This window comes from Hyaena hyaena, unplaced genomic scaffold (genome assembly GCF_003009895.1).
Source record: "Hyaena hyaena isolate Hyena2069 unplaced genomic scaffold, ASM300989v1 scaffold_584, whole genome shotgun sequence".
Taxonomy (NCBI): Eukaryota; Metazoa; Chordata; class Mammalia; order Carnivora; family Hyaenidae; genus Hyaena; species Hyaena hyaena.
The window spans coordinates 308,839-331,707 of NW_024081205.1; the positions used below are offsets into that span (position 1 = coordinate 308,839).

General features: G+C 47.8%; 1 protein-coding gene and 1 pseudogene across 1 annotated transcript in view; one reads left to right on the forward strand and one right to left on the reverse strand.

The window, feature by feature from the left end:
- FA2H (fatty acid 2-hydroxylase) overlaps positions 1-22,869 on the reverse strand; it is a 52,162-nt gene that overhangs the window by 26,775 nt on the left and 2,518 nt on the right. The window lies entirely within an intron of this gene.
- On the forward strand, positions 3,827-4,030 carry LOC120248218 (annotated as a pseudogene).

Here is a 22,869-nt window from a genome sequence, read left to right on the forward strand (position 1 = left end):
CGCCTGGGTGGCTCAGTCAGTTAAGGGTCAGACTTCAGCTCAGGTCATGATCTTGCAGTTCGTGGGTTCCAGCCACACATCGGGCTCTGTGCTGACAGCTTGGAGCCTGGAGCCTGCTTCAGATTCTGTGCCTCCCTCTCTCTCTGGCCCTCCCCTGCTCACGCTCTGTCTCTCTCTCTCTCTCAAAATAAATAAACATTAAAAATAAATAAATAAATAAATAAATAAATAAATAAATAAATAAATTTCTGTAAGAACAAGAGGCAGAAAGATATGGAAGAGAAAAAAAGCTGGCAGAGAGGCTGTATGAAGTGAGAGCCATCAGTGGGTATGCTGTGGTCAAGGGGGTCCCTGCCAGCTTCTCTCTCTCTCTAGGTCCCTGGCAGGTGTCAGGTAAGAGGGAGGCACGGGGTGGCACTCTGGGCCCCTGGCAGGCTCACTGTGCTGTCCCAGTGACCACCCCACCTCCCTCCGTCCCCGGTAATTCCAGAGCCTGTGGGTCACAAGCTGGGGCATCTAGGTCCACGTGCCCATAAGAAACTCAGCACAGCGAGGGAGAGGGTCCCTCTAGCAGCTCCTGTGTGTGGGTCAGCAGCTGTACGTGGGGTAGAACCGGCAGAGAGGTGCCCAGATGGGCTCAAGGTGAAATCGAAGTCGCAGAGAGGCCAAGTCAGAAGGAAATGGGATGGTGGAATGTACTGGGACAGTCACATGGCTGCAGCTGGCCCTGATGTCATGGGGGGGTTGGGGAGGCTGGAGAGGGCAGGAGAAAGGTGGGGAGAGCATTACCACTGAGAGGCCTGCCCTCAGATGCCCTGTGACTAGAGCAAGGCATGGTGCTGGTGGCCATGGGGGGTAGGGGGGGACGCCAGAAGCAGGGTGCTGGCAAGGACTGAGGAGCAAACCTGGGGTTTCTATTGGCACAATTCTTACATTTTTGCTTTGAAATGAACCAAGAGAACCTGGTGGTGACAGTGATGCCGGCATTTTCTGGGGAAATCCACATAAACCCAAGTAAAAGAGGGCTTCTGCGGTCTTGTCTTGGGGTGGATATGTCAGTATTTTTAGTCGGGGTCACCTTGCTGATACCTGAATTCATTCATTCTTTGTTGCTTTCTTTCTGTCTTTCTCTCTCTCTCTTTCTCTCTTCCTTCCTTCAACATTATTAAGGTTTGTTTATTTATTTATTTAGAGTGAGCAGGGTTGGGGCAGAGAGAGAGAGAGAGAGAGAATCCCAAGCACGCTCTGCAGTGTCAGCACAGCGCCCAACAGGGGGGCTCGAACTTATGAACCATGAGATCATGACCTGAGCCGAAGTCAGACACTCAACCAACTGAGCCACTCAGGTGCCCTGAGATCGTTTTTTTTAAAGAATTCAAGGGGTGCCTGGGTGGCTCAGTCAGTTAAGCACCTGACTCCTGATTTCGGCTCAGGTCATGATCTCACAGTTTGTGAATTCAAGCCCTGCATCTGTCTCTGTGCTGACTGTGCAGAGCTCGCTTCATATCCTCTGTCTCCGCCTCTCCCTGCTCCTCCCTGGCTTGCTCTTTCCCTTATAAATAAACATTAAAAAAAAAAAACAACAATAAAAAAGGATCTTGAATGACCTCTTAAGGACAGAGAAGAGTGGATTTTAGAGCGTATCATACAATGAATCTCCCTAAATATCCAATATAAATATCACATAATGAACTTGTCCCTTCTAGTTCCGTTCTACCCCAGAGCACCCCCAGCCCCCAAGCTATTGATTCTCCCTCCCTGCCAGGTAGTTCTTTTCTTCTGGGCTCCCCAAATCGTTTCTTAAGTTGGGTAATCTGATCCTTCTCTGCACGCCCACCCTCACTCACCGCAACTCCATCTGCCTCTCTCCACAAAACAAAAGGCTCGTCTTGGGGCCCTGCCTGCCCATCCCAAACAGGGAAGGGGTTAGCACACGTATTGTCATTTAGTGCTTTTGTGCTACCTTTCAGACATCCCTGCATGGCAGACACAAATCTATTTTGGGCACACCTATCTGAACAACCACCGGAAGCAGAAGAAAGGGCCATCGCCTCACGGCCCTGGGCACAGAGCGCTCATCTATCCAACCTGTGTTTCTGCTCACTCAAGTCTGGACTGGCCCACGGTTTCTCCTCTAAGGCAGGTGTGACGGGGCCAGTACAGAACCTAGCAGGGGTCCGTGCCTCCCTGGTGTGGAACAGCAGGGGACCCGAGCTCCCACCGGCCCAATGCGCGCATTCACTTAGTCTCTGGCCCCCTGAAGCCTTTCGTATGGACATCTGCTGCTGGCATCGTGTGGAGAGCTGGTGTGGCCCAGGCGATGATCCGGACCTGCACACCTCTTCACTGGAGGGCCCCAAAAGATGTGTGGTGAGGGTTGGGACGCTCAGAACAGCGGTGAAGGAGAGAGCGGCAGGCAGCGGAACGCAGAGAAAGCCTGAATATGAGACCTGCAAGGGAGAGTTTGCAGGGACAGGAAGCCTTGGCTTCCTAGAAGCTTCCTCTTCAGGCCTGACGGTCTCAGTGTGGCATCACCGTGGCCCCTGCCTCTTCCCTCACGTCTTTCCTCTCACACGGCTCTCATCCACAGCTACTGCTTTCAGCCATTCATCCATCCACACACGTGGGAGCATCCCTGATGTGCCACAGCATCAGCCCACAGGCCTCTCCATCTCTTTTTCTCGGACCCCGGCCCCACTCCTTGCCTGAGGAGAATGTTCCCAACTGCCCACATATGGTCTGACCCCAAAGCCGTGCGGTCCCCTCTGACACCACTTCCTAAAAGTGAACATAGTATTAGCCCCTGTAAATTGACTTATGGTTGACTTTCCTATATATAAAATCTTTCCCTTGTATTTCCAAACTCCTCTGCTGTTAAACCCTTGGATTTAACTCTAATTTTCCCCTTTAACCAGCATTTTCCTTCTTAAATGTCATCCTTCCAGGATGATGACAAAGGTTAATGTTCACAACTGCTTACTATGTGCCCAGCCCTTTAAGCTTCAAAATAAGTGTATGAACAACCACATGATCTCTTCACTTGCCAAGTTTTTTTTTAAAAATATTTATTTATTTTTGAGCGAGGGGAAGGGAGGGAGAGAGTGTGGGGGAGCACAGAGAGAGACGGAGACAAAGAATTCCAAGCAGGCTCCATGCCGTCAGCGCAGAGCCGGATGCGGGGCTCCATCCCACAAACCATGAGATCACGACCTGAGCTGAAATCAAGAGCCAGATGCTCAACTGACTGAGCTACCCAGGCGTCCCTCATCTGTTAATTTTTTAAAAATCAGACTTTCCATGTGTGTTTCCCCCTGCTCCCCCCCCCCTCCCCCCGCGTCAGTTGGTATTTATAATTTCCTGCCTCTTGCTTGGGCAATGTATGTTTGGGCAATTATATCATTTGTGCAATGGAGCTATAGATTCCAATAGGGAATACATTTCCTCTTTCTTAGGGTCCCTAATACAGGCTCCTGAAAACGTTAGGTGCTCCACTCATTATTTCTTGAGTGGACCATGTTGCAATGTTCTTTGCAAAACAGCCAGGATTCCCTGAGGCTCATGCAGTGGGGGGGCGTGGCTTCTGGGGGCGTGGCTTCTGGAGGCGTGGCTGCTGGGGATAAAGCCCTGAGGCCCCCTTGGAAATGTAAAATAAACCTGCTTAGATGAGACAAGTGGCCCGGGACACTGAGCACACCATCTTAAAATGCCACTTTGGATAGGACAGTGCCCAGATATAAGGGTCAAAATCGCAATAAATCTGGACCTTATATTCTTGGCGCCTTTTGGCCAAGTACAAGGGATAAGCAGAATTGAAAGTGCATCAGACATCACTTCTCGGACTTTTGGCTAAGATCAAGTGTAGTATCTGTTCTTATCAGTTTAAAAGTGCATGAGACTTATACAGGAGTGCTAGAATTTTATTTTGCCAAATAAAACTATTGTTTAGAGGCATCTGGGTGGCTCAGTTGGTTAAGTATCCGACTTTGGCTCAGGTCATGATCTCAAAGTTCATGAGTTTGAGCCCAGCATTGGGCTCTGTGCTGTCAGTGCAGAGCCTGCTGTGGATCCTCTGTCCCCTCTCTCTTTCTCTCTCAAAAATAAATAAACATTAAAAAAATTTTTTAGTACCATCAACAGCATTTCATATGTGAAAGAAAATTTCAACACCAAATAGGTAGGAAACACATACTTTCAGAATAAATAAAAGACAATTCTTCCTAAGGAAGGACATTTGGCAATTTTACATGAACTTTTTTTAAAGGGTCCTATTTATAAATATTTATTAATGGAGAAAAATTACAACCTAAAATTTTGTTTTGTGAGCACTAATTGTGCATGATTATTTTCTTGATTCAAAGTGGTCAGTGTGGGGCTCTCTAATCTACGTGTGACAAAGTCCAGCCAATGTCCACTTGTTCCACTTCCAAGGTTTTCTTAAAAATTAGTAAAAACCCAGTTTCGCAGATGAGTGTTGGCTTAAAATGGAAACAGAACTTTTACGGTTTTTTTTCATTCAACTGGAACTATTCCAGGTGAAAAGAGGGTGGTGGGAGAGAGCCATGCCCACAGCATGGCTCACCGGTTTGCATGGCCAGCATGGAGTGGCCGGGGTGCTCTCAAGGGGCGCCTGGGGGGCTTAGTCAGCTGAGTGCCTGACTCTTGATTTTGGCTCAGGTCATGATCCTAGGGTCATGGTAGTGGCCCCGCATAGGGCTCCGTGCTGAACTCAGAGCCTGCTTAAGATTCTCTCTCTTAACGGAGGACCATGGGGGAGAAGAAGGGGGGAAATAGTGGGGGAAAGGGAGGGAGGCAAACCATGAGAGACTCTTGAATGCTGAGAACAAACTGAGGACTGATGGGGGTGGGGGAGAGAGGAAGGGGGGAGATGGGCATGGAGGAGGGCACTTGTGGGGATGAGCACTGGGTGTTATATGGAAACCAACTTGTCAATAAACCATTTGCAAACCATTAAAAAAAAAAAGATTCTCTCTCTCTCTCTCTCCCTTTGCCCCTTCTCCCTAGCTTGCACTCTCTCTAAAGTAAAATAATATTAAAAATAAAATTAGAAAAAAAGATGGGCCCCTTGGACCCTGGATGAGGCCAGTGCGAAGGCTGGCACTGGCGGTGTGCTGCCCACAGAGGATGAGGGATGAGGGAGGCAGGAGAGTGAGCAGGCACAGCCTCTTCCTGTCCGTCTCCTCCTTTCTTCTGGGGCCCCAGCTTAATCTCCACTGGAGAGTCCTGGAGCCACCAGGTAGCAATGTCATGGGTGATATGCTCTTGGCAAATAAGTTCCAGACTGACCATGTATAAGCAAGGTGCTCTCTGGGTGGCCTCCTCGGGACCACACCCCTCCCTCGCTGGCAGAAGCCCAGGTCATTAATCACAAGACTGTACACACCTCTGGTCTGGGAGGAGACTTCAAGGAGAGTCAGGGCTTGCAGCACGCTGGTACCGCCAGGAGCAGATACACTCGGGGACCAGGAAGTGTCCTCTAGCGTGTCTTTCATTGACCATTTTACTCGAGTATCGCTGTGAGATTTCCAAAGGCCTAAACGCCTTCACCCCCACAAACAGGACAAAGACCCTCCTGAAGAGGGGCTTCCATCCCCACTCTGGAGGCTGCTCCCCTCCAACCCTGGGCACAAGGGTTCCAGGAATGAGTCCTCCTGGGAGCCGCTGCCCCACACGCACTGATCTGGGCCACATTTTCCAGGCTTCCATGCCCCGGTGTTTATTTTATAGTTGAGCCGGGCTCACCCTTGAATTCCACAGGCAAACACCATCCATGAATCAGAAGTGTGTAAAGGTCATTCCTGGGAACTAGGGTACAAGCTCAAGCTTTAAAATATTTTTTTAAAAGGTTTCTTGTAAACTTCCACAATGCATTATTTAAAAGACTCTCCTGATCCTGGAGGCAAGCCAGAGAGATCTTTAAAAACCAAAGTGCGTCAGAAAGTGAAGACCACGTGCGTTCTTTCCCAGTATTCGGAAACCGTTCTGCCTTTGGGTTGAACAAGTTTCAGTGTTTCGGTAAAGCAGGCGAGAATTCCGTAGTCAGGCTCTCGTTGGCTTTTGTGACACTGGTCAGCGCAAGTGCGAATGAGTGTAGCTTGACGTGGGGTGTGCAGCCCACCTGTGCAAGGTCTCAGGCTCCTTAGAGGGTCTACCTGAAGGACACAGACGGGTGTGGGCAGCGCACACACAGAGCGGGGCGGAAGGCCCACCTCCTCGTCCTCGCGTCCTTTCCGCCCTATGAAGGGGGGCAGGAGACACTCTAGAAGCACTTCAGGGATGGGGCCCATGGCTGTTTGGGATGAGCCTGATGACTGGAGCAGGGTGGCGCTGGGGCTGAAAGCGTCTCGCTCTCCTACATTTCCCTGTGACGGTCCCCTAAGCTAGAACATGAGCTCCGTGAGAGCAGAGATCTGCTGTCTTGCTCACCGCTAGGTCCCCGTAGCTGGCACAGGGTCAGTATTCATGCCTGTGGGATGATACGTTAATGAATAGTTGGTGGCCTGTTGAGGCTCCAGGGGCCCAGGCCAGGAGAGGCCACCGAAGTGTGGGCTGGGCAGGTAGAGAGCTTCCCAATGCCTTCCAAAGCCTGTGTGTACCTAGAAGGTCAACGTGCTCAAGAATGGCCAATGTGCTCTGCCAAGGAGACTGCGTAGGCAGGCAGCACCCATTCTGAGGTGAGAAACACTGAATGTGTTGGGAAATATGGCGGGGGCAGCAAAGAGGGCGTTCCCATCTGCTTGGGTCCTTCAGCCACTGTTCAAAGCTACAAGGAGAGAAGCCAGTGGGACAGCAGTGCCAGCCTTAGCTTCTCCCAGGGCAGTGCTGGTTCCTGGCTGGTCAAGAGGCATTATCTCCAAGCCACAGCTCTCCTCTCGTGGAGAGAGTCCTGTGCACACCACTGCCCCTTACTCTGGGCTCCATCCTCCTCCGTCTTCTCTCACACCTAGTTCAGCAACCTCGGACCCAAACTCATAGAGGACCCAGGAGTCACTCCTGCCAGCTACCTAAGGTTCCATCCGGTGCCCTCAATATCCCTGTCTCTCAGGGAGTCAGCCCTGGGACAGGAGGATCAGTCTGGGACCAGCTCTAAGTTCTAGAGGCTACAGATTCACCTCTAGACTAAGGGATAGGGTTCTAGACCAGCCTCCATTATCAACTTGCTATGCGACCTTCAGATCTTTCTCTCAGAACAAGAAATTATCCCGGACAGGGCACTCCGACTTCCGGCCCTGTCCATACCAGTGGGTGAAGTGGGCAGAGCGTGGCTCATAATACAGACTCATTTTGTTTGCATAATAACGTAGGAATATTCTTCACCTCCACAGGGAAAAATGCTCACTCTCATTTTTAAAACATGAGGTACCAAGAAACCGACCAACAAAAAACAAAACCATGAGGCACCCTTTTGCTAGAGATGAAATTAAAATAGGAAACGCAACAGGAGCAGAAACCAATGGTCACGGTCACTTGGTCTTGAAGGAGAGGCAGTGGACCAGAGGTGGCGTGCCCCACTGGGGGGCGGGGCGGGGGGGGGACAGCCCTGACTCCAGTCCAGGTCAGGTGAGGAAGGAGCTCAGTGTTACAGACCTCCCCATTTCTAAGAAAAGCCGGACAACTAGATTTTGGTGTGAAATTTCCAGATTTTTAAGATTTGTTTTGCATTTAAAACCAACAGACAAAGGATGTGGGCTAAGCCGACCTGTCTGAGGGCAAACGCAGCCCCTGGTCTGCCAGGCTGAAATGGTGGGTGAGCCGCGGCCTTCTGCCTCATGGTGCAGCCACAGAGAAGGACGCGCGCCGACAGGCAAGAGCAAAGGTTTTGTTCTCCCGAGCAAGGCCCACAACAGGGAGTCTGCACCCACGCGGGGCAGGCCTACAGGACCAGCTGTATCAGGGCCCTGAGTGGGTGGGAGGCTCTGGCCCGCAGGGTGACGGCCTCCTCCCCCCTCCAGTCTTAGCAGACAGGACTGACTCCAAGAGAAAGCCAATCTACTGGTTCTCTTTCCCCTTGTGTGACTGGAAAGGAGATAAAATCTGTGACGGTGTGAAGGAATCACAGCGGAGATGCAGGCCAGGCACCACGGATGTGACCTCCGGGGCCTCACCTCCCAGTACAGAGGTCGGCTGTGGGTTGACCTATTCCGCCCCCGTCCTCCCCAACCCCTAATTCGCACACTGAAGGGCTAACCCCTAGTATCTCAAAATGTGACCTTACTTGGAAGTAGGGTCATTGTAGATGTGACTAGTTAAAATGAGGTCCTTAGGGTGGGCCTCAATCTTACATGGTCTGTGTCCCTATAAAGGGGTGAATCTGAAGGGCAGGGAGGACAGTAGGTGAAGATGAAGGCGGAGATGGAGGCGGAGCATCTACAAGCCAAGAAACTCCAAAGATTGCCGGCAATCCCCCAGAAGCTCCCGGCTCATAGAGGAAACCACCCCCACTACTGATACCTTGATCTAGAACTTCCAGCCTCTAGAGCTGCGAGACAATAAATCTGTGTTGCCTAAGCCACCCAGTGGGTGTGACTTCGCAACCCAGGAAGCTAACCAGGCCTGAACCAGATCCCCTGGGATCAAGACAAGGCCCCAGAAGGAGAAGGAGTTCAACCAAAACAACTGGAAGAGGCATCCCGGGACGTGTGGAGAAAGAGTCTGTCCCTCATCCTCCGCTGAGAAGGCGGCAAACGCCAGGGTCTTGTGCCCAGCCCAGCCTTCCCACCAGCCCTGCTGTGGCAGCCGGCACAGAGAGCCCTTGGTGGGAAGCCATGACACCCCCCCTTCCTAGCTCACTGTTTGCTGTCTGGCAGCCAGGGCTGGCCTTATTCCCCTTCCTCAGGGCCTGAAAAGTCACTCCTCAGTTTTCCTCACAGGGAAGAGGCAAGCTGAACTGGGGGGTGGGGCGGGGGGAGGCGGGTGTCAGGCAAACTGCCGCCTTCTTTAGTGGAAATCTTGGCCAACTTTGTCCCGCTCCCCCTCCACTGGGGCGTGTGGCTCTGGGACACACAGGCCACCTCCATGGTAAGCACCATTCCCACCCCACATGTGTGGCCGGCATCTCACTGATATCGACGTGATTCTCCCTGAGACACAGGCAGGAGGTATTCCACAGTTAGGGGAAACAAAGGCACAGAGGGACCAAGTCCCCGCTTGCAGGAATCTCAAATGGTTGCCGGGACAGCCACCCGGGAAACCATGTCCAGTGCACTCCCACTAAGGTTCCTCACACGTTGCCCCCCCGCCTCCTCTGGGAGGGCTCACCAGGAGGCTCCCGGGCCCCTGGCGGGGACTCTGCCTTAGCCCCCCAGACCCTGCTGTCCCCAAGGAGGGTTTGCCTGGAGGGTGCCTGAGGCGGAGAGAAAAGGGAAGAACAACAGAAAGCCTGCGCTCTGCATGGTAAACAGACAAGCCGGCCCAGAGGCAGTGAAAGGAAGCAGTGTGCTGAGGGCGGGGGCTCAGGGGGTGGGGGTGGGGGTGCTGGCATAAAGGAATGTTGTTCAGGAAAGCCGGGGCTGGGCACCCAGAGATGGACAGATGGCCTTTTATCTTGCAGCCTGAGTTTGGCCTGAAAACCCTTTCTCTGAAACGAGATGGTGCCCAGGCCCTGTGTCCAGCTGCCCCTAGCCTCTAGGGGCCCAAAGGAGGGCGGGGACTCTGCTCCACACTGGACTCCATGCGGTCCTGGGCAGGTAGGAGGGGGCAGGATGGGGGGGAGTGCAGCAAAGCCAGAACCACAGCTGCACCAAGAGTCTCCCTTGGGGGGAAGCCTTCTGTGGTAACAAGCCCACCCCGAGGCCTCTAGGGGACCACTAGTTGCTTTCAATAGCTAGACATTTGGGCTAAAAGGAAGGATCTGCTTGCTTTCATTTCTTTTTTTTTTTTTTTTTTTAATATTTTTTATTTATTTCTAGGAGAGAGAGAGAGAGAGACAGCATGAGTAGGGGAAGGTCAGTAGGGGAAGGTCAGAGAGAGAGGGAGACACAGACTCTGAAACAGGCTCCAGGCTCTGAGCTGGCAGTCAGCACAGAGCCCGACGCGGGGCTCGAACCCACGAACCGCGAGATCATGACCTAAGCGAAAGTCGGACGCTTAACCGACTAAGCCACCCAGGCGCCCTTGCTTGCTTTCATTTCTAATGAGCTGTCCTCTGCCAGACTAGGTCCAAATCAGAAGCTCGATGCAGCCAGGTCCTATCCTTAAAGCATTTCTGGGGCGCTGGGTGGCTCAGTTGCTTAGGCGTCCTACTTCAGCTCAGGTCATGATCTCACAGCTTGTGAGTTCGAGCCCCACACTGGGCTCTGTGCTGACAACTTGTCCTGCTCAGTAGATGTGGGGACACGGACAAGAGCATCCCAACCTCCTTGACATCGGTTCACTGTGGACCTTGTATTGCTTCTCCTCATGACACGATCCCCCGTGGAGGACATCATGACCCACCTTGTCACCACAAGCAAAAGCCAGTGTAGGTGGGCAATCCAGGATATCAGAAAAGGGAGGTAGCTGATTAAACATACTGAACAACTACTCAGCTCTCTCCAGAATACACCCACAAGTTTTCAGGCTGTTAACTTGATTCTCTACTAGGCTCTGCCTACCATGGACCATCTGCATCCCCAGGGAGCCTTTCCTCTCCACCTCTAACCTCAGATCAGGGTCCATACCCAGAAACGCACCAAGAGTCAAGTGGACACTTTTTTTTTTTTTTTTTTTTCCCAATGGAAGCCTGACTCTGGGATTTGGGGCAGCTGGGAGCCCACAGTTGCAGGGAGGGACCTGGGCTTGGTCAGGGTGGACAGGAGATCTCTGAGGCTCACCTCCTCAGTCCCGCCTTACAGAGTCCTGCCTGGTGCTACAGCACCTGACTTTCAACCCTGATGAGCTGTACCAGCAGCCTGCAGGACTTGATAGAACATTTCTAGACTATAGTCTCTCAAGACTTAGACCTCGAGGCACCATAGGAAGGCTTACAGAATGTGCTATGCACAAGGGAGATACATTTAAAACATCTTACATATACTATCTCCTCACCGGCCCAACTTCTATGTTAAAATACATTTCGGATTTATCATGTAATGCTCCAGTCTGTAAGGAGTATCCTCAAAATACTCTATTCTTCTGTTTTTGTTTTTGTTTTTGTTTTTGTTTTTGTTTTTGTTTTTTAAGGAGGCTTCACACCCAGTGCAAAGCCCAAGGTGGGGCTTGAACTCACAACCATGAGATCAAGACTGAGATGAAATAAGGCGTCAAATGCTCTACTGACTGAGCCACCCAGGTGTACCTATGTTTTGCTGTTTTTTAAAAAATGTTTTTATTTATTTTTGAGAAAGAGAGCACAAATAGGGGAGGGGCAGAGAGAGAGGGAAACACAGAACTGGAAGCAGGCTCCAATCTCTGAGCTGTCAGCACAGAGCTTGATGTGGGGCTTGAACCCACAAACTGTAAATTCATGACCTGAGCCAAAGTCAGTCAACCAACTGAGCCATCCAGGCGCCCTTATGTTTTGCTGTTTTTAAAAAGAGAAACAACATCAATGTTTACAAATGACCTCATATATTACTATCCCAGAAATAATATTCCTAAATTTTCCTTTTATGATCTACTAGTTTGAGATAATTCACTGCTGTTCTCATCATTGGTTACAAAATGACAAATGACTATATTGCCAAAAATAATAGAAGGCACTAAACTGTTATGTAAGCAAAACAAAACAATAACAACAACAAAAATCAACCTGCCTTATACCTACTACTTTTTTAACGATTCCGATATACTGATTCAAACTATTCCCTCTCACGTGCCCCAATGTGGAATCTCCTTCCCATTTACAGTCGACGATGTTTATGTTCAGAGAGGTTGACTGGCTTGTCTCCAGGGGTATGATTAGTTCTAGAACACAAAACTGTTGGATTCTGGGCCTGTGTCTTCTTTTCCACTCTCATTTAACCTAATTCCAAACTCATTGTACATCTAACAAAATTGCCATGGTGAGTCCCAGAACTGGTGTCTCCTGGTGAGCTACAGCCTGTACACCACGTTTTATGTTCATTATACATCAGGATTATACTCGTCACTATAAGGTGCTTTAAGGGATGATGTCCTTGAACAACCCCAGGACAAACTGTCCTTCTGGGTGGACAGTGCCTCTCTGATACAGCCAATCACTCAGGGACATCACTTAATACACAGTCTGATGCGGTCAAGGGCAAGAAGGAGCTATTTGTGAACAACACAGGGATACTAGCTTCCGGGACAAAAGTCACCAGATTAGGATCCCATTATCCTAGAGAGAAATACCTTTCAACTCTGGGCCACAGCTCTAGACCAGGGATGCCCCATAGAACTTTCTGCGATACTGGAAATGTTCTAGATCTGTGCTGTCCAATATGGTAGCTACTAGCCCCATATGGCTACTGAGAACTTTAAATGCGGCTCATGTAACTGAAGTACTGAATTTTAATTTTATTTAATTTTAAATTAAATAGCCACATGTGGCAAGTGGCTACCATATTGGATAGCATAGCTCAGGGCTTATATATTCAGCTACTATTTAAGATCTCTACCTGAGTGTTTCCTTGGCGTTTCAGACCCAACATGGCCCCAATGGGCTTTGATTACCCCATCCCAAATCTGGGCTTCTACCCAGGCATTCATTGTTTCCATATATTAAGCCACTCAAGTCACCTTGACATCATCCTCAATTCTTTCCCTTATGCCCAGCATTTGGTCCATCAGCAAGTTATAGTGGTTCCACCTCCAAGACATTTCTAATTCTTAACCGCTTCCTTCTGTCTCAATGGCTGTGCAGTCCAGGCAACCTACCTCTGTCATTTGGACAACAGTGATGTCTTCTTAGCTCTCTTCCTGCTCCCGCTCTTATACCCCTTCAATCTACCCTCCACATGGCAGCTGGAACAATCTAGTAAACTACAGACCAACTGTGTCAGTCTTCCACTTAAATATCTTCCAACCTATTCTCAAAATAAAATCAAACCCCCCTAACAATGACCATGAGGTCTACAGAGGCTGGGATCCTGCTCCCCTCCCCACTCCACCCCACCCCACACTCCCCTTCACCTGCAGTGCTCTAGTAGCATAAGAGCCTCCTTTTGGATTCCTGATGCCACCAAGTCCTATCATACTCCAGGACCTTTGCACTTGCTGTTCCCACTGCCTAGAATTTTTAGCTTTTTTACCCATTTCTCCTTTATGACGACTGCTTTGTGTCCATCAAATATCAACTCTTCAGAGAAGTCTTCCCAGACTACTTCTGTCAGAAGCTGTAGCTGTTACTCTGTCACAGTCCCTGTTCTAAAATACATGATCTATTCTGTTGTATAATATATACACATATGTATATGTACACACACATAGACTATAATAGTCTAGATAATATATGATATTCCGTTGTAGCTCTTATTACCACCTGTAACTATCCTGTCTCCTCCCTTCCACTGACAGGTATGTCCCATGAGGGCAGTGATCAGTTGTCTTTTTATCCCCAGCACCGAGCCCAGTCTGAGCATGAGGAGAATCTACTATTTGTGCCCGAATAGGGGAAGAGATGGCAGGCAGAAGAAAGCAGCCCTGCATGCCCCTGGGGCCACGTGGGGTTTTTGCCAGCCTCATCTTTGGAGACTGCCCATCCTGACTGCAGTCCCTGGTCCAGTTCACTTGTCCAAGTGAGGATGGACTGAGGGCAGCAGGTCGGAACAGACCCCACAGGCCCTAGCGAGGGGGAGGGGCCGCACTGGGAGACCGGGATGTCACCACTCTCCAGCTTCTCTGGGGGGTGCGTGGCTTTGCCCAAGAGGGTCTGAGCACTTAGCAACTCAGGTTCTGAAAACATCCATCTCTCACCGCCTAACAGAAATCTACCTTTTCTTGGCAGAAGCTGGGACTAAAAGGGCTTATTATCATCCTGTTTTGATTTAATCAAATGTTCTTACAGATCTCATGTGATTTCACTGCAGCCACACCAATCTTGTAGGGACACAGGGATTTGGGAACTGAGGCTGGGAGAGTTTGAATGACTCACACAGTGTCACACAGCCAGGGCACAGGTCTTGGGCTGCACACTCCAGGCTCCTCCTCTTTCTGGATGGGTGGACGAGGTGGGGCCCGTCTGCACAACTGCTCTGTGCCTAGCCCCACGCAGGGAGCTTGGGGATGCTGATGCTTTAGGAATCCCAAGAGACCTGCTCACTGAGAAGCTTTCATGTTTCCAGTTTTCCATTCCCATTTCCCCTCTGCTCTTAGCCTTCTAGGGCAATGGGCTGCAAACTTTACAGTGTTTCTGAGCCACACACAGTGTTTGTTAAAAACATAGGTTTCTGGAGTCTTGTCTCCAGAGATTCTAATTTTATAGATTTGGGGGTGCTCCCAGGAGGAAAAAAAATACATATATAATATATACTCATATAAATACATATTATATTATGCTAAGTAATTCTTTGATTTAGTTTACATGCATTTTTTTTCATTCAAATAAAACATCAAACTTCTCATGCAAGTCTTCAATCTTTGAATCTCCGTGGCCACTAGAGTCATTCTCCTGAAATCGAACACAGACCTCCAGTGCACACCATGCTTACTTCCATCTAGGTTGTTTGAGTGGTAGAGTTGTTTAATGACATCTATACTGGGTGGAATGGTGACCCCTACCCCCACCCCCCAGATGAAATTCATGTTCACCCAGAACCTGTGAATGGGACTTTATTTGGAAAGAGGGTGTTTTGACAGTGACATGCCTCCTTGCACCCAATGTCCAAATCAAGGTGCAGGACATTTCCATCAGTCCAGAAAGACCCAGGAATCTATTTTTAATAAGCTTCTCATTTGATTTTGGTGAGGGAAGGCCGGGGAGTAAGTATCTAGTTTCCTTGGCCCGAGGGACGAGAAGTATGAGATTTATAGCACTTTGCAAGAAAGACGCCAGGTTCCGTTAGCAAACACGGCTGCTTCACTGCTTTTTCAGCCTCCAGCCACAGGCTGTGGACACACTGCAGGGAAGGTACACAGGATGCATCCTTGTGCAGAGCTCCAGTGGCAAGGCTGCTTTCACTCCACCCGTCTCCCCCGCCCCTGCATTCCCCACTGAAATCGCTACCATTCCATGACCGCTTGGACACCCACTTTGGATGCCCCCCTCCCTTCCAGTATTGGTGACTGGGGCCTGTTGCCTGCGTGGGATTCCTTGAGCTGCTCCCTCGCAGCTCCGGCCACACAACCTCAGGGTCCAGGGCATGCCAGGCAGCCCCAGCCTGTGAAAGGCAGACTGTTTCCCCAAGGCCAGCAACATGGCCCAGAAATGATGTTCAGTGCCTGTCCTGCCCTTTGCTTTTTCTGGTGGAGCAGGTGAGAGCAAAATCCTGGAGGAATAGAACAAGGGGAAAAAAACCCCTAATGGCTGAAACCTAACAAAAAATGAATGATTTCACTGGAACAGAATAAAGCCCCCAAATGGACCAAAGTGTATCTGTGGATGGTTGATGCGTGATAAAGGTATTTTTCCAACGAGTGAGAAAAAGAATTATTCCATAAATCTAGTGGATAACGAGTTGGTCATTTGGAAAAATATAAACCTAAAATAATCTCTATTTTTTCCTGATATCAAAAAAATTTCAGGTAGATAATAAACTTAGGCAAATATAAACAATAGCAAAAATGTTAAGCATAACATTATTAGCAAGATACTAAAATATTTTTATGTATAAAATTGTAAAGTAAAGGTGTCCTTTCTAAGAATGATAAAACAATATGTTTTATGGTGTGGAAATTTTAAAGGCTTAAATAGAGAAAAAAAATTAGACAAGTCAGAAAACAAATAATTGAAGGAAAAATAGTAACATATGTGATGGAAAATGGGCTAATATCCTTTATATGTAAGAAGTGATTATAAATCAATAAGAAAAAGATCCCCCTTTGTTTAATCTCATGCCTAAGATGTGTCCCTAATGGGTGTGCAGTGGAAATATGGGGCACCTGGACATCAGTCACATTGCCCAGTCTCTCAGAACTATAGGTTTCTCATCTATGAAATGGGAGAATGGACATCTGCCCCACCTACCTTAAGCGTTCAACTAGAAATCTATGAGAAATACCTAGAAAAATGTAAATCGCTATACAAATTTGGATGTGTTATTATTAGTCCTAGAGGGATCATTATTTTCCAAGTGTTCTTTATCTGAGTCCCTGAACATTCAAATTGCAAAGAATGGCAAAAATCCCCTTAATATACAACTATTCACAAGTCAACTGACCATGTATGAATTTGATTCCTGCTCTAAGATTGACTATCACCTCCCCCAAATCCCCACAGTCTACCTAGGCAAAGTGATGTTGGGGTTGCTATCATCTGACAACATAGTGTAACAAAATGCAAGCTCACTGCAAAGTGAAATTGAAAATCAACACCAAAATACAAAAAATTTAATATAGTCAGTGAAATTGAAAAAAACTGTTTTACTCACAATTCTATTGCAAAATAAGGATCTGGCAAATTTGGGCTGTTTAACACTGAAACACAGGTAAACAACAAAGGATGAGGCTCTTCCAAAGAGAATGAATGAATGACCTGTTTATTAAAGGATCAAGAGAGATCCTTGGCACCTAAATACTCTTGCTAAAACGATTCTCTTTATGGTCATGCTGTGAATGGCCAATGTGAGGTTTGGCATGTCCCACTGTCACTTTCATACAGTTTTGTCAGAAAAACCACACATATGCACAAAACCCACACCACTTGATTCGTTTTTTGCTCAATTTAAGGACCTACACACAATTGCAGTTTTAATTTTGCCATCAGGTTAAAATAAACTAAAACAATTTTAAGTTTTATTTTAATGTTTTAATTGTTCTTAAATTGTTCCTTTTTAAAAAAGTAATCTCTATGCTCAACATGGGGCTCAAACTCACGACCCCAAGATCAAGAGCTGCATGCTCTACTGACTGAGCCAGCCAGGCATCCCTTCTGTTTCATTTTAAAAGATAATCACTTCCCCTCTCCCAAATCCTTGTCCCATTTCCTATGAAAGTTTAGTCTTCATTTAAAGTAGATTCATTTTTGGGCACCTGGGTGGCTCAGTTGGTTAAGCATCTGACTTCGGATCAGGTCATAATCTCACAGCTCATGGGTTCGAGTTCTATATTGGGCTCTGCGCTGACAGCTCAGAGCCTGGAGCCTGCTTCAAATTCTGTCTCCCTTTCTCTCTGCCCCTCCCCTTCTTGTACTCTGTCTCTCTCTCAAAAATAAACATTAAAAAAAATTTTTTTTTAAAACTAGATGCATTTTCAATGACCTTCTTTCCTAGGAGTCAAGGACTTTCCCATGTAGGTCTGAGGAACAACTGAATTTTTTATGGCACCATGTTTTCCAACCTGCAAAAGCCATTACACTTGACTGACCAATGGATCTTGCTGGGATAAGAGAAACCAACCACTCAACCAGGGTAGATTGACCTTTCCCTGGCCTTAGGGGGATGGCATACAGGATCACAGAGTCTTGATTCAGCCCCGTATAGATGCTCCTTCATATTCCTCCATGGCAGCTGGTCTCACAGTGGGGGCCTTGAATTGACTTAAAGATCTAGGTCTATTTTTTATCCTTGTGGATAAATGATGCCCGTTTCATAGCCTTTCATTATTACATAAGACTAAGGACTAGGTCTCAGCAACTAAGTGGGTTATTATGGACTCATAACATCTGGAACTTGTAAAACTAAAACTAGCCATTATTAGAGATCCCTAAAATCCCTGATTCCATTTTCCAGCAGGAAATCTGAGCACCGTGGAATGCTAAGCAATGTGGAGAAGGTTCTACTAGGCACAGAAAAGTGTAGAGAACTAGAACTCTACTCCTTTTAAATTCTATTCCCTTTAAAGGAGAAATTGAGACTACTCCATGTAGGTAATTAACAGTCAAACTTGTTGCAGATCACATGGTTTAGTCTATGTGTGTAGTCACATGTTCTTTATCAATGGAGTTTCTGGCTGCTAGTTTTCCTATGACAGGACTTTACAACCTATCTATATGAATTGCAGGTCATGTACATTAAATCCTCCCAAATTTGCTTATTTGGTACCGCTATTTAAATGCTTTGCAATATACGATCTAGGCAAGAAAACAAAGTATTTGGAGAATTATGCTTCACAACAAAAAATTCTAAGTCTGAAGTTTAGATATATCGTCCTAGATGAGTGGCAATTAGAGAAGATTGGAAATCACTGTTCTGAGATATACACTTGAGAGAAATTTGCATGACAAGACACAGGAAAGAGTAAATACAACTGGAAATTCAGGCCACCTGGGTCCTGCCTGAGCACGTCATTCAGGTCATTACAGCCACATGGAGCCGCTCGCAGCCTTGACAGCAAAGAAGGCTCTTAACTGGGGCGCCTGGGTGGCTTAGTCGGTTAAGCATCCGACTTTCCAACTTTTGCTTAGGTCATGATCTCGCGGTTTGTGGGTTCGAGCCCCGCGTCGGGCTCTGTACTGACTGCCAGCTCAGAGCCTGGAGCCTGTTTCAGTCTGTGACTCCATCTCTCTCTGACCCTCCCCTGCTCACGCTGTCTCTCTCTCCTAGAAATAAATAAAACATTAAGAAAAAAAAAAAGAAGGCTCTTAACTGGCATTTTCTTATCTTTTCTTTTTTTAAAGTTTATTTATTTATTTTGAGAGAGAGAGAGAGAGCGTGCATGAGCAGGGGAGAGGCAGAGAGAGAGGGAAAGAGAGAGAATCCCAAACAGGCTCTGCACTGTCAGCACAGAGCCCGACGTTGGGCACGAATTCACAAACCATAAGATCATGACCTGAGCTGAAATCAAGAGTCAGATGCTTAACCACCTGAGCCACCCAGGTGCCCCTTGACTGGCATTTTCTATAGTTCACTTCATGTCTTGTAGGGGGACTCATGGGCATGGGTGAACAGCAGTAGCTTGGTATGGAAGACATTTTGTCAACTCTGTCTGACTGAGAATAACTGAGGGCAAAGGCAGAAATGAGTGATTCACTTGATAGCCCTCCATCCTTCCCATCAAACTCCCAACTCTTTTAGCCAACAAAGAGGAAGTGGAAAGAGGCTTAACTTTGTAATTCTTGAAGTATCTTGTGTATGCTAATATTACCACTTTCCTTTCATTTTCTTTTTTTTTTTTTTTTTTTTTTTTGAGAGAGACAGAGAGAGTGCGTGAGTGAGCACAAGTGGGGAGGAGCAGAGAGAGAATCCCAAGCAGGCTCCACACTGTCAGCATGGAGCCCAACGTGGGGCTCAATCCCATGAACCATGCAATCATGAATGACCTGAGCCAAAATCAAGAGTCACTCAACCGACTGAGCCACCCAGGCACTGCCCCCCATTTCCTTTTCAATTATGCACACACCTCAGTTTTCCAAGCAGCTCAGTCATTCATTTCTTCAAACATTTACTAGTTCCTGTTGGCATTCATCAGTGTGCTACTGTGTCCTAGAGAAACCCAGATGAATCAGATGATTCCAATCTTGGGGGAGGGGTATATAGTTTAGTCGAGGAGATAAGACACATAGTGAAAATACAGTAAACAAGGAAGAACATTATGAACGTTGTAACACAGGTCAGGCCAAGTGTGGAAGCAGCAGCATTGGAACTGGACTGAAAGGGTGTGGCCATGGGGAGCCCATGAAGGCTCAGGAATATTGCTGTAACATGACAACGTTCTCTTTAGAAAAGGTCCCAGGCAGTGGGTTGCAGGAAGTACTGGCAGGAAAAGACCTCCCTGGGAGATTGCTGTAAGAATGAGCATAGCAGGGCTCTGGCCAAAGTAGGGGAGTAGCGGGGAGACATCCTGGAAGGAAGATGAGGACGTTCATGAGGATCAGTGCTTGGTCTGTGCAAGCCATCCACTCTGTCCCTCCAGTTATTTCCCATTCCCCCCCTTCTACAGCCCATGGATTCTCTAGGACTGAGTGGAGACCGTTGTTGTTAAGAGTAAGGAAAACACAGATAATCTCCCAAGACCTAGTGTTGAGTAGAAGAAGCCATCTAGCAGAGTACACGTTGTATGATTCCATTTAAACTTTGCGAACGTTTCTGTTAAATCAGGAGCAAGAGAAACAAGCAATGGAGGCTGAGAACAGGGGGTTCAGGTGGTGAGGACCCCAGTCTGTGTCCCAGTACCTGGAACCTGTGACTATGTTACCTTACATGGCAAAAGGGACTTTGCAGATGTGATTAAATTTAGGGCCTTGAGATGGGGAGGTTATCCTGGATGATCACAAGCGTCCTTAGAAGTGAAATACGGAGGCAGGAGAGTCAGAAGAAGAGACAAGACAGCCGAGGTTGGAGCAATGCAGTTGCTGGTGGGGGGCCTTGAGCCAAGGAATACGGGCAGCTTCTAAACCCTGGCAAAGGTAAAAAAAAAAAAAAAAAAAAAAAAAAGGATTCTTCCCTAGAACCTTCAGAAGGAAGTCTGCCCTGCTGCCCTGCTGACTCATTTTTGACTTCTGAACTCAAGAACTGTGACATAATACATTTATGTTGCTTTAAGTCACTGAGTTTATGGCAACTTGTTACAGAAGCCATAGAATACGATAGTTTAGTGGAGAACTAAAGGGTGTGGTATCAGGAAGCCAAGTGAAGAAAGTGGATCAAGGAAGGAAAGTGGTGACCGCATCAAAAGTGGCTGCCAGGCCAGGTGAGGCAAAGTGCAAACTGGTGACCGCGTTTAGTGAGGCGAAGGTCTTAATGACCTCGGCAAGGTCAGTTTCAGCGACGGGGTGGGAACTCAAAGTCCTCCTGCACTGAGATATCCTACCCGCTGAGTTACTCAGGCCCTGGAGCTCTGAATGGTCCACCCCCAAAGGCCGGCTGGAGCACGCATGGCAGAATCCGAGGAGTTGTCAGCCACTCAGAGATGGATGCACCCTGTGGGATTAGTACACAGCACCCAGAGATATTTGAGGTCAGTGTTACTCTACAGCAGTGGCTGGGGAGTTGTGGCTTGCCTTCCTCCAGGGTCTTCTCTGGACAGTTTTTTTATCCAGAGGCACGGTCAGATGTTTGCCTGCAGGAGGACCTCTAGGGGTCTGTGAGTGTGAGATGGGAAGGTTCGAGCCACCCTTTCCCAGTTATTAGCCTTGTGACGGCAGACTCAGAGGGAGGGGAGGATCCTGGTTGGACTACTATAAAAGCTGTGGCTCTCCCACTAAAAACATGCACAGCCATGTATATTTTACATACGAATTCATCTCTTTCACCAGGCCCAGAAAATGATCCACAGAACCCCAGGTTTAAGAAGCTCTGTTTTGGGGGAGCCTGGGTGGCTCAGTCTGTTAAGCATCTGACTTGATTTTGGCTCAGGTCATGATTTCATGGTTCGTGAAATCGAGTCCTGAGTTGGGCTCTGCATTGACAGCATGAAGCCTGTGTAAGATTCTCTTTCCCTCTCTCTCTGCCCTTCCCCTGTTCTCTCTCTCTCAAAATAAATAAATTAATTAAAACCAAAAGAAGCTCTGCTTTGGATGTTTTCCAAAGTATGATATTTACTCCACTGAGAGTACCCAAGATGATTTTAGGGAATACAGAGGTGAGCATTTCCTATCTTAATAGCTCTCTATTTTAAATTGCAAGCAAACCTTGTGTTTTCACTGATATTATTGCCTAGGATGAGTCAGTGGCAAGATTAAAAAGTGAGTATACTTAAAGATAAATATTATGTATAATAGTTCGAGTGGTATACCAATTCAGAAAAAAACTTGACAGTGATTCATGGATGGCACAAGTCTGGGAAACACAGTATCTATGATCTTGGGAGGAGATTTGAACTCACAGTTCCTTCCTTTCCTACTTATTCCTTTTAAGTGCTGGTTGCAGCTCAGTAAAGGGACCTCATGTCCCACTAACCACATGAGTTGGAAGAACGCTGCTCTCACCTGAGCTTGGAGTGAGGCTCCCCCGGGGCCCAGGATGAGAAGACGGCCTGACTCCTCTGCTCAGCCATAGCTCTCTCACTTGCTCAAGGCAGGCAGCTCAGCTTCCTCAAGTCCAAGACCACAGCCACGGCAGACTTTGTCTCCATAGTACGTTGGCTCAAACAAGTTTGACTTGTTTTGTGTGTATATGTGTGTGTGCGCACGCGTGTGTGTGTGTGTGCGCCTTTGTGTGAATGTGTGTATAAGAGTACATACGGGTGTGTGGCAAATTGGGGAAGAGGGGAAAGTAGAGGGACCAGGACTTCTCCCTGGGGATTTCACAGCAGCGCTCCAGGACGCTCCCCTCCAAGGACCCCTCCAAGGGGCACCGTTCAGAAATGAACTCCAAACAGCTGGGACATGACATTCTCCTTTCCCACCGCCCTCCTGGTCCTCACATTACAGGAGCTAGGCTCCGAGCTCAACAGATGTCAGCATCCCTGGTAGAGCAGGAGGAGAGAAGGAAGGTGAAGAAAGTAATATAGAGGGTGCTTGACGGGCTTAGCCAGAAAAAAGAATAGAAATGTCTCCATTGAGGCCTTAAGAAGAGGGCTTCTCTCCGTACAGGTACAAGTTCAATCCAGATTTCTCTCCTGACTACCTTTCTCCCTCGGTTTAAAGACAACATTATACTAGTTTCCAGGATAGAAATCTATAGACAGAAACCCACAGGCCACTGCAGTATTGAGTAAGTATGGCTCCTGGTCAAGTTTGAGCCATGGTTTGTGAGGTGAATGCGATGCGATAACCACTACACTACAGAAACGGAGCCATGGGTTTGTAAGTGTGTTGTTAGTTTTTAGGGTTTTTCCCACATCCTCAGATTGGGGCTCAGATATAAGGATGCCTGTGAGATGGCCACATTGGGACCCTTGGGGTAACAGGGGAGCGCAGGCCTAGGAAGCAAATTT